The 11,714-nt window shown below is 39.8% G+C and overlaps 1 pseudogene; it reads right to left on the reverse strand.

Moving 5' to 3' along the window:
* Positions 1-9,106: 9,106 nt before the first annotated feature.
* LOC147523315 (4-alpha-glucanotransferase, chloroplastic/amyloplastic-like) lies at positions 9,107-11,436 on the reverse strand (annotated as a pseudogene).
* Positions 11,437-11,714: the final 278 nt, after the last annotated feature.

The raw sequence follows: 11,714 nt of genomic DNA on the forward strand, positions 1-11,714 counted from the left end.
ATATAAACCACGGTTTCAATAGCTTATATGCCACCCGCGGTTACATTGACAACCGTGGTATATAATAATGGCATACAAACCACGATTCTTTGAAAAACCGTGGTATCCGTTAAACATATATACCACAGTTTTGCTATTATTATATACCACACCACCTATTGTCACGGTTGTATAACAGTGGTAAATATATTTATACCACACTTAAAAACAGTGGTATAAGTGTCATTCTGTAGTAGTGAATCCTTACATTAAGTTATGTAATAAGTTTCTACATAAGTAAAAGGACATTCTTGAGTTGCTTTTCAAGTTAAATTTGTCTACCTTCGCAAAGTAATCCCTATACTCTCTATACAAACAATTGTTGTATTACACTTGGAGTTGGAGCATTCAACTCAAAACCAATTGGTAATAAGACCGTCCCAGGATCTAATGTAAGGTTTTAAATTAAGAATTACGGACAAACAAGCAAAACAAGCAACGACCCATAGAAACGATAAACATGTTACATGTCAAAAGCATTTTAAGCAAAGCCACAATCTCATGTTTTGGAACTACTACCTCTGAGTTGTAGAACTTCATGATCGAGTCCAAGGGTCCTTTTTCTTTGCTTCGATAGTTCTGTGTCTTGATTGATTTGGCTCGGGAGGTGTTGGAGGAAATGGCTCTCTTGTTTAATAGTGTAAAACTACATTTCAAAGTGTGTAAAATTGAATATGGAGTCCTGATAGCCAGAAGCAGGGATGTATCCACACTACAAACCCCCTTGAGTTTGGGTGGCTTGATTTCATCGACATTAACCCATTACTGTTTTCACTGGCACTTCCCTAGACATTTCCATACTGGTACTGTTATGAACTTATCACTTATTGTCCATACTGTGTGTGGATTGATTTTAAAAGTTCAGACTAACCATTAGTTTTGTACTCGCCTCTTGAGAGTTAGGTGATTTTGTTTTAGTTGAAGATAAATCTCTGTAATTCTCTGTCTCAGAAGGTAGGTTGTATATTCAATACATTTCTTATTAATTATCTTCCTTTCTCATTTGAAAATATTCTACTCTCTGTCCTATCAATTATTTAAGTAGAATAAGATACGGGAGTAAGTTGAAAGAGCCCAGCTTGCGCACTTTGGAGAGTGAAGTTGTTGCAGGTTAACATTCTCTAGGTTATTTGTAAAGTAGAACTCTATCATTACCATTTTCCCTCAGCTCTATGGATGAAGAGGACATTGTAACACACTCTCAATTAAGAGCATATAGATTATTGACAGACGCTCAGTAAAAGTGTCTACCTCTGGCCAAAATATTTTATTCCTCAAAGAGAGCTGGCATCGAAAAGGAGTTGCAAAAGTCCAGCATCTCTGACAAGAATTTACTCGCTGCTGAAATAGGTAAATGATTATAACTAATTTCCCTGTAAGTTATAGTAAGCTAATCTTGTCCATATGCCTGTAAATCAAGTTAGTTGAAATCTTGCCTCCACCTAAAAGTTATGGCTCAACTTGGTCTGTATCTACCTACATGAATTTATAAAGAGACCCAAGCTTTAAGGCCTTTAAAACTTAAAGTATTCTTGTAGGTGGTAATCACATAGTTAACACGCACAATAGTGGCAAATTGGCAATCACTAGAAAAAAGAAGTTTAAGATTCTCCAAGTCAAAAAGATAATCATTTGTGTTAGGAGTTGTTTGGTGGATAATCATTTAGTAAGTTTGCAGTATAATTTACTGGGCTTATACTCCTTATATGACTACAATTAATGTACTGGGCATTAATCCTTGAAAGAGAAATACGAATCAAACAGATTCCATTATTGTATAGCAGTATAGGCCTCCAAAGAAGCTGCATTGATACAATGGTGAACTTGTGAGTTGTGACAACAACTCAACAAGCATGCATGTTTAATATAAAATCAAAACGAAGGAAGTGCCCCCGGAGGATATGATATATCCGACTAGGATATAAATTCATCTTACCGGATACTTGGCGGTCTTTGATTGGCTAACAAAGAACACTCACAAGAAGATTTATGTGGCCTGTTTTTTCATGAAATCGTAATATATGTGGACGAGAGGAAAGGGAAATGATCACGAAGTGGAAGAGCCACAAGAAAAATCCCGGTGTGCTTCTCGTGGTGTATAGAGACCGTGAGGTGGACAACAAAATCAATCTCATAATAACACAAACTAATGGGAAAAGAGAGAGATCTCTTGAAGATAAGGACCCCATACACTCTCACTACTACTATTAATGCAAACTTGAACAAGAGTTACAAGCATCTCTAAGCTTAACACCAATCTGAAAGAGTGCTAGCAGCTAATGCTAATCAATTCACTTATCTGAATCCTATTATTCAATCCGCCCAAAGATAATGGCTACTTCAACAATGGCACTATCTCCCTCTTTTCTTTGGAAAGGCAAAAGCTAGCCCCATCGACCGAGCTTCTAGGTGAAGGAAGAATCACCATGAGAAAGACGGGGCAAGCCAAAGACAGTCTCATCTAGCCCATGGAATGGTCCAGATAGAGTCAAGTACTTGGGACCCTTCTCTCCGAAATCACCATCCTATCTAACCGGTGAATTCCACGTGACTATGGTTGGGATCTTTGGCTGGTCTCTGTTGACCGAGACATTCTCCAAGAACCGTGAACTTGAGGTTATTCACTCAAGATGGGCAATGCTTGGAGCCCCTCGGTTCGTCTTCCCCGAACTACTTTCCCCGCAATGGGGTGAAGTTTGGAGAAGCGGTATGGTTCAAAGTGGTGCACAAATTTTCGATGAGGGTGGATTGGACTACTTGGGTAACCCCACTGGGTGCATGCCCAAAGTATTCTAGCCATCTGGGCCACACAAGTAATCTTTATGGGAGCAGTTGAGGGCTACCGCATTCTTTGGTGGACCACTTGGTGAGGTAGTCGACCCGTTGTATCCCGGTGGCAGCTTCGACCCTCTTGGACTTGCCGATGATCCCGAGGCTTTTCTTTGAGTTGAAGGTTAAAGAACTTAAGAATGGGAGATTGGCAATGTTCTCCATGTTTGGATTTTTGTTCAAGCAATTGTGACTGGCAAGGGAGCTTTGGAGAACTTGGTGACCACCTAGCTGACCCGATTAACAACATTGCTTGGCGTTTTGCCACAAACTTTGTTCGACAAGTGATGATCGGACTGTTCTCGTTTCATACATGGGTCTTTTTGTGATGTAAATTGTTGTGAGTTTGTGACTAGAAAAATGAAAATGTGAATTTTGTGTGTCACGTACTCTAACTTATTTATACTCATGGCTTTACAAAAAATACTTCTTCATGGCTCATTAGAATTCACTTCATCCGATCTCTCCGTGTGTCACTTTAGATTTAAACTAAAAAGGATCTATATGAGCTGATATCAAAATTTTGCTCACCGCTCATTTCAAAAGGCCGATTTGAAAAGGGGAAATGATATATATGATTTGAATCAATCCAAAATAACCGAAGTTTCTTACTTTAATCGAAGTTCAAGTAACCCATCTCCATTAATCAATGAATGAAAATCTCAACTTCCATAAGAATGCATTTATATTCTCTTTGATATACAAAGACGCCGATGTACGTATATTTGTACACAGTAGACCGTGTGATGTATGATACAATTGGCGAACATTTGCAGAACTTGCAAGGCTATTTTGTAGCTTCCCCCATGGCTAGTGGGAAGAAGGCCCTGGAACTTTTATTTTGTCTAACAATGTATAACTTTTTCACCTTGGGGAATGTAAAGGAGCGTTTTAGTTCACCTTTACATACAATGTAAGTAGGAGAATGGGATTGAAGGTGGGAAAGACCGAGTTCGTTGATGAGCAAATTGCCTACGTATCTTACTCTCGATTCTAGGGGGAGAGAAGAATCAGGTCTGGCGTAGTTTATATGGAAAGTATTTATAGGTGATGAAAGTGAAACTTAACCCAATACGTGTAAATATCAACACAAATGTAGGGTGGAGATTGTGGAGGCGTGTAAGAACTGTGCTAGTAGGTCTTTCGTAATGATGAGGATTAGTAGCATGTGTTAGTAGCTTGTGGCAGTGGTCAGTAGTTGGCGGCAATGATTTATGTACGCGCAGCTTTAGTTATGATTGTTTCTAGAAGGTAAGTTGAGTCATGATATAGAACGATCTGCGTAATGATACGAACTGTTCTAGAGCGATCTCGTAGCTCGTGGACGCGATCTAGTGACATAGGTCGGAGAAGTAAGTCAGAGGTCGGTGTGGTATTTCCCCCATGCTGAGCACGTGCTTGATATTCCCGGCGAGAATATCACTCCCTCACCGCTTCATTCAAGCGATCGTCTGCCGAGAACACAAGAAGTCGTGTTTGAGCATGCATGAAGAGACAAACTAATGGAAGTGGAAATACTTAACGGACTATTGAGATCAATTCGTGCTATTTGGTGATCTGATGTGCGATAACAGTTAGCACGTGTACGACATGTGAGCAAATCTGAGCAGTTGCAGAGAAAACGTGCCGCCCCATTTTTTTTTCAGGATTTGAAAAGACAAGACAGCTTGTTGGAAGACGTGTGCAGCTAGGGCTAGGGTGTAATAATAATGCTTTGGAAATTGAAGGGGCGGTTATACAAAACAACGTTGGCTATCTGGATCGCCATATTTTGCTTCCCTTTGCAGAAAAACTCACTACACCAAGAGTCTTCAGGTTAGTTTTCTGCCATTGTTGATCTTCTGCTCTTTGCTTTGTTCTTGCTTTTTGTTATTGAGTTGTTAGGTCGTTCATTTTGTTGTCTGTTGTTAGAGTTGTGAGCGACAAGAAAGATGTCTGACTCAGACGATACGCGATCTAATGAGATTCGCGAAGTTTCTCTTGGTTGGGATGATGCGGATGAAGAGAAAGAAGAGTCCGTTTGTGGTGTGAGTGGGGGTGCCAATGAGGATGATGATGTTGATGAGGCGAAAGGTGGAGAAGATGATGCCCGATCTCCATCTGTGGTTGCTGTAACTAGCACTTCAGTCCGGACGAGAGGTCATCGTCTAGTGGGCTGCCACCTAGGGCTGTAGACAAACACGCTTTGAGGGCATTCCCCTACCTGAGAAAGACTTATGGGATAACCATAAGTGGTCTGGAGATCCACGAGCCCGAACAAGACACACGGCTCTTTAGCGATAGGTACAATCCCCCGAACTATGGGGTTATAATCTGTGAGGGGCAGCTGAGGGCGCATATGACGATACCATTCTCTAAACTGGTCTGTGCGTTCTTGAACTTTTGTGGCAAAGTGCCCTATCAGTTTGTAGGTAACACATGGCGGTTGTTTAAGGTGTTTGAGCTGTTGAACGCCAGCGGTGAGTACCAGATAGGGGTCGCTGATATTATTGAGCATTTATCAGTAAAGCGATCTCGGGCTCTTAACTTTAGTCTACAAACACGAGCTATAAGGTCGAGCGTTATGGACGGTGTGAGTATGAGTCTTGGGACAGAAGGCCGTTGCTGTTTGTTGGGAACTTTTGTGCCAGAGGGTACAGTGTGGAACATAGGATATGTGACCTTACTGGTGGGTACCAGTACGTTATTTGAGTGTTATGATATTGCATCTGTTGATTTTGTATTGACATTACTATTTTGTTGTCTGTGCAGAGCTCGCTATAAAGAGGGAAACTGATCGGCTGGTGATTGAGAAGTTCGCGAGCCTGACGCAAGAGTAGAAACGGGCAAAACTTCCTGAGGTTGCGTATTTCTTTAGGGAACGGGGAGGGCCTGCGATTAGGGAGAAGAGCAGGGCTCGGGGTGAGGTGATTGGTGAAACATCACGTGGTCCTGTGATGGAAAAGTGTAAGAGCGACTTGGTGACGAGGGAAGATAAGAATCGAAGCCATGCTGGGCCGAAGCGACCCTCTGGAGGTGCTGTTGCCTCTGGGGCTGGGGTGGAGAGGGATCAAGAGAACACACCCTTCAACCTAGATGAAATCACCTTTGAAATCCCAGAGTGAAGTCACTTGCCCAAGAGGAGGGGCGACGATCTTGAGGCCCGACCTGCCAAGGTCGCAAGGGTAGTTGAAGCCACACTTGGGGGTAGTTATAGAGCTAGTGGTGAAGGGCAAACCGGGGGGAGGGCAGCTCACAGTTTGAGGTCTAGGCTACTGCCTGACTTCAGCGTGCTAGGTGAAGAGACCACGGAGGTCGCGCCGACGAAGGTCACTGGAGATAAAGGGAAGGCTGCTATGGAAGAGACTGGCAAAGGTCACTCCAGTGGTGGGAAAGATGAGCTGGAGTGCAACCTAATGTACGTAGATGAAGTGTCTAGAAAAAAACTCTTTGTGAAGAGGTCGGATTGTAGCTACAAATCCGCACCTATAGCTACTTGTTTACTGGAGGGGATGACGCTGGATGGTGATAGGAAGGACTTGGATTCCAAGGAGCTGGAGTCGAACATAAGGGGAATGGATAAGGCATGGTGCATGGTAAGTACCTCCTGTATTACGATTTGTCTGTCTTGTTCTGCCTCGTGTTATGACTTGATACTGACGCGGTGCATTGTGCCTACTGCTGCAGCTTATTGTTGGGTATCAGAAATTGAAAACGGCTGCTCAGTTCGCTAAGATAGAAAAGACTGAGGTCGAGTCTCTGAGGGACAAACTTTCGACTCTTCGAGAAGTGGAACAGTCTGAGAAGAAATAACTTGATACTTTGAAGACGCAGCTCAATTCATTGACTTTGGAGAAGACGTCAGCTGTCAACAAGTCGGCCAAGCTGAGGCATGGGGTGGACAACCTGAAGAAAAAGTTAGCTGCAGCGAATGCCTTTGCTAAAAGATGCAAAACTTCCACGGTGCAAGCGAAGGAGGCCTATTTTGCCATTCGTGCTAAGGTAGAAGAGCTGGAGAAAAAATACGAGGATTTGCAGGAGGAACATGAATGTGGGGCTTTGGGTGGTCGTAGGAACGAAACACTCGAAGATGCTAGTAATATTCCTGAGATTGTGCTTCCTTCTACTACTGGTGTATTGGCTGATCAGCCTCAGGCTTCGGGCAACCTGGATGTGACCTTTACTGATGTGGCTGTGGCGACTTCCGGCAACCCTAGCTCTTCCCCAGTGCTGAATGCACTCATCTCGTAAAGCTTTGATAACGTTGTTTAAAGATGGTGGTTTAAGTTTGTGTTTGTATGTGGCCTTTGGCTTAAAACAATAGAGCTAGTTTCCTAGGGTAACCTGGGCAGCTCGTCTTTCTTTTTGTTTGTGAAAATGATGAACGACTTGGCCTCCTTGAATGTTCTGGGGAGTTCAAGTAGTGATAACTGGTGGCTAACTGAGCTGGATTTTCTGAGTAGACTCAACAGCTCGGTTAACCAGCGAACTGCGGCTTAACTGTTGTCGTCAGTTCGCTCTTTTGCTTGTATGGAATGCACGTCGCTTTATTTTGTTCAATTACTTGATGTTTTGCATATGATGTGTCTGATTGTGTTTTGTAAACGCGTGACTCTTGTTGCGACCTGTGGTAAGAGTGAGACAGGTTAACCGAGTTGTGAGCTTGTTGACATGTCATGCTTGTTATTCATTTTTAGCATTGTAGGCTACACATATCTTTAGGACGCATGAAGCTGTAGGAACTGTTATGGTTGCACCGAATGATTACAAACCGCGAAAACCCACGCACAGCGGAATAAGGCGCTATACCAAAACAGTACATACCTAACGGTCAGAAATCGTTACTAAAAATATTTGTAACAGTTTTTTTGCGTCACAGTTTTGGCGTTTCTAATTCGCTTTATTAATATTAAGAAGCGGTTTAGAACCGTTACATAATTATTTATTGTAACGGTTTTTCCAGTGAATCGAAAAATATTTGCTAACGGTTTTCTTTGCTCAATTATATTACTCTTTAGTAACGGTTTTATAAAATTAGTAACGCTTTTTTGTGTTACTCTTTTCTAACATTGATAACACTTTTATAAAATTAGTAACGTTTTTTTATGTTACTATTTTCTAACATCGGTAACGGTTTTATAAAGTTAGTAACGTTTTTTTGTGTTACTGATTTATAGAATTTGTAACGGTTCATTTTCTTTTTGTAACGGTTTTGCTATTTCGTAAGTGTTACTCATTGCAAAGCTTAGTTACGGTTTTCCACCGTTACAAAACTATTTTATATGTAAAAAAATTAATTTCCTCCAAAACCACCTTTTTTGGGAGACTACTGAACCTGCGTAAAGATGCCCCCACTTATTGGGTATTATACAATCGTCCATAACATAAACAAGAAATCTCACAAGTACATCCAATCACATAATCTTTTATTAAAATAGTATCACCAAAACGTCTTTCATAAATAGGACTTGCCACAAATAAAATACACATTGTTTTCCAAATCAATGAGACTTGTCCTTAAACTCAAACTCTCACGTCATTTGTATAGAACTAGCACCTTCAATAGTTGCAAGCATCAGGGGATGACTTTGGGATGGTATCATCAGAAAAGTCCCTTTCATCCTATACACCAATAGAAATATATAAAAAGGAGTCGGGCAGTAGAAAACAAATATGTATAGATATATACTTATATCCTATTATTAAGTAGTAGCTCCTTATACTCAAACTACGGAATTCAGAAAAGAGAATATGGTAGCAGACTAGTAGCAATAGAAACATAGTATAGACATGAAAGTTTATGTAACGCCCCAAAACCCTATAACCTTGTCAGACACCTTAACGAAAGACATAAAAATTTCGGCAGAATCTCCTCTGTATTTTCAACATTTCATATACATAAATCCTGTCATAACCTGAAAATCAAATAATATATTGACTTGTAGAACTAGCTACTCAAATATATATTGATTCGTAGAAGCAACTACTTAACCATCTCGACCAATGCCAGTTAAGTCAAATAACCAATCCTCAAATCAAAAAGACATTATAAATTATATACCAAAATTAAAATGAAAACAGCATATACATCACTTCCACTTATATCAGTGTTATTATACACCTCTATTAGCTCCAACCCGAGATACCACACTTCGAATATATATACACCAATATACATAGCTAAAAATTGTATGTTCTTTTGAAATCTTTCATAAAGATATTTGGATGCTAAACTTGCTCTTTTTTTTCATCAACAGTCTTACCTGTGTTGTTGTGTTGCTGGAATGTTCATCCTTGCAGAACTCCCTAATCCGAGGATATCTTGCATAGGAACAATAGCAGTTTGAGCCACTGAAGATACCGCCTCCTTAATCAATTTCCAAGATATATCATCCCCATCTAGTAATGAGAGATACTTCATTACTTATAAGGATAAAATCAATATGATGGAAACTTCATTAAATCAAATAAATAAATAATAGTAATAACTAAATAAGAAAAGACTGCTATTTTATATGGGAACTATACTCACAATGGATTTATGTTCAGACTGCAAGCTTTCCCACCAACCCCGAGACTTGAAATGGTGTAAACAAGGTTAGAACTACATAGTTGACACAAATCTCCAACCAATAAATCAGAAAGAAAGATGACTACAACCGACAATCAACCTTAGACCTAAATTACATGGACACACCATATTTTGAAAATAATCCGTGTTGGATACGTATCCACATGTCTGTGTCGGACACATATTGGACATAATGTATGTGATATACCTCGATTTTTGAAAATTCATCGTGTCCATGTCAATGTAATTTAGCCTTGGACTATATCTTAAGCACCAAAAGAATAGAGGAAATTCATTTTCGATTACACTACTAGGGTAGGTTAGAACAGATAAGGTCATTCAGACATTCTATGAGCCTCTCATAAGAAATAGTCTAGATTGTATCAACCACACCTTAACATATTGCACTTGTTTAGACTTGAAGAAAAATCAGTGGCGGTAACAATAAAACATATTAATATTTCCTACCAAATTAAAGTAACAAAAGTTAATGAGGAATGAATAACTATACATACTCTACCGAGTTGCATCTATCTCTGTGAATAAAGAATTTGTGGCTTCTTGTTTGAGGTAGATAACCAAACTCAAATTCATTGGGTATTTTGGCCAATAGGTTCAAGCATTTCTTCTTAGTAAGGAAGATAGTTTATTGAACCATTCAAAAGTAGGGCAAGGCAACCTATAGAACAAAGAATAGAGGAACCACACAAAGACACATAAAACACTCTCAATAGCTCACCTTACCTTAAATGGGAGGATATTAAATCAACACCGCAGAAAACAATGCCTACTAGCACTAGATTACCAAGTTCTCGAAAGGAATTCCACTCACCTCCTTTCTAAACTTTTCCAATAACATAAGAATCTTAAGCATGTTCAATATTACACCAAAGACTATTCCTCTCTAGCTGCAACCCCCCTAGTTAGTGATAGGAATCAACAGAAATTTGGTAACAAGATCATAATAAGAATAAACCTCACCGTGTCATTATCATGAGTTCCAAAGTGTACACACTACTTGATTACGCTCATGATTATGAGGCAAATTAATGTTATACTCGCCCGTCTCCAAAAGTCCGACAAGAGGACTGCAACCACGTAACTTCAAGTCATTATTATTGATTCAACTCTTTCAAGACGCTGAAAAAAAGAAAGGGGAGGGAGATGGGTCATAAGCACATAATAACTACCAAACTGAAGGACATCCATTCCCAGTGCCGCGATGGCCTTCCTAAGTTGAACAACATCCTCAGTTATCACTCCCTGTCATATTATGATAAAGAGAAATATAAGATCAATTTCAGTGGAAGCAGCTTGTGGAATTTATATCATATTTCTATTGGTAAAGTCTAATTCTTTAGTAGATCAAGGTAATAATAATCCAATAAATAGGCCATGTAGTAAGGAGCTACATAACCTACAAGAAGTACTGCCTATCCCAGTTACAACCCCTCTTTAAAATCCAAGTCTGTCAACTCTTGAATACATGCCTAGTCATATAGCTCATTGTTGGATCCCCTCCGACACCTTGTAAGTATCCTTTTCTAGTTACACAAATACAACAAGACATACCAAGTCTTCTGCAATTATATTGATCCTTCCAACAGCTTGAAAGATGGCATCAAATACGGCTTTCCTCGGTCCAGCCTACCATCAAGAAAAAAAGAATCTAGTATGGATTTTTGATATCTCCAAAGAAGAAACACTTACACCTTCCACATGTAGATATGACCTTCCAATGACAGAACATAGCAACCTTTGATTCTGCAATTTGGTGCAATTACGACAACAATAATTAATAGCATGTAGAAATACCAATAACCACAAATGTGACAGGAAAAAAATAAATAAATAAAACTACAGCCATCAAGACGCTCTCTCACGTAAGGAACCGCCTTAATCCAAAGAAATCCTTTAAAATGATCTATCCTGAATTCATCATATAGATTATATGCACGCTTTATCCTTTGTACCCACCAAGAAAACCCATCGGCCTCCATTGCTTTCCAATCATATAAAGGGTTGTTTAATTCACATTACAATAGAGTGCATAAGATGGTAGCTTCAGTCGAATAACACACAAACAAAAAGTAAAAATCGTACCTTTTGTAGCAACTTGAACCGAACTTGGACTGAATCAGACCAAGCAAACCCTACATCATAGTAGAGTAAAATCGAGAGAGAGAATTGAGTGCGACTGACCAATTAGAAAACCCTAGGTAATTGAACGGAAGAGGAAGGCATATTTACAGCGGCGGCAGAAAACAACAGCGAGAGATTGAAAGAGATTTAAGAG

This window comes from Coptis chinensis, chromosome 1 (assembly GCF_015680905.1).
Source record: "Coptis chinensis isolate HL-2020 chromosome 1, ASM1568090v1, whole genome shotgun sequence".
Taxonomy (NCBI): Eukaryota; Viridiplantae; Streptophyta; class Magnoliopsida; order Ranunculales; family Ranunculaceae; genus Coptis; species Coptis chinensis.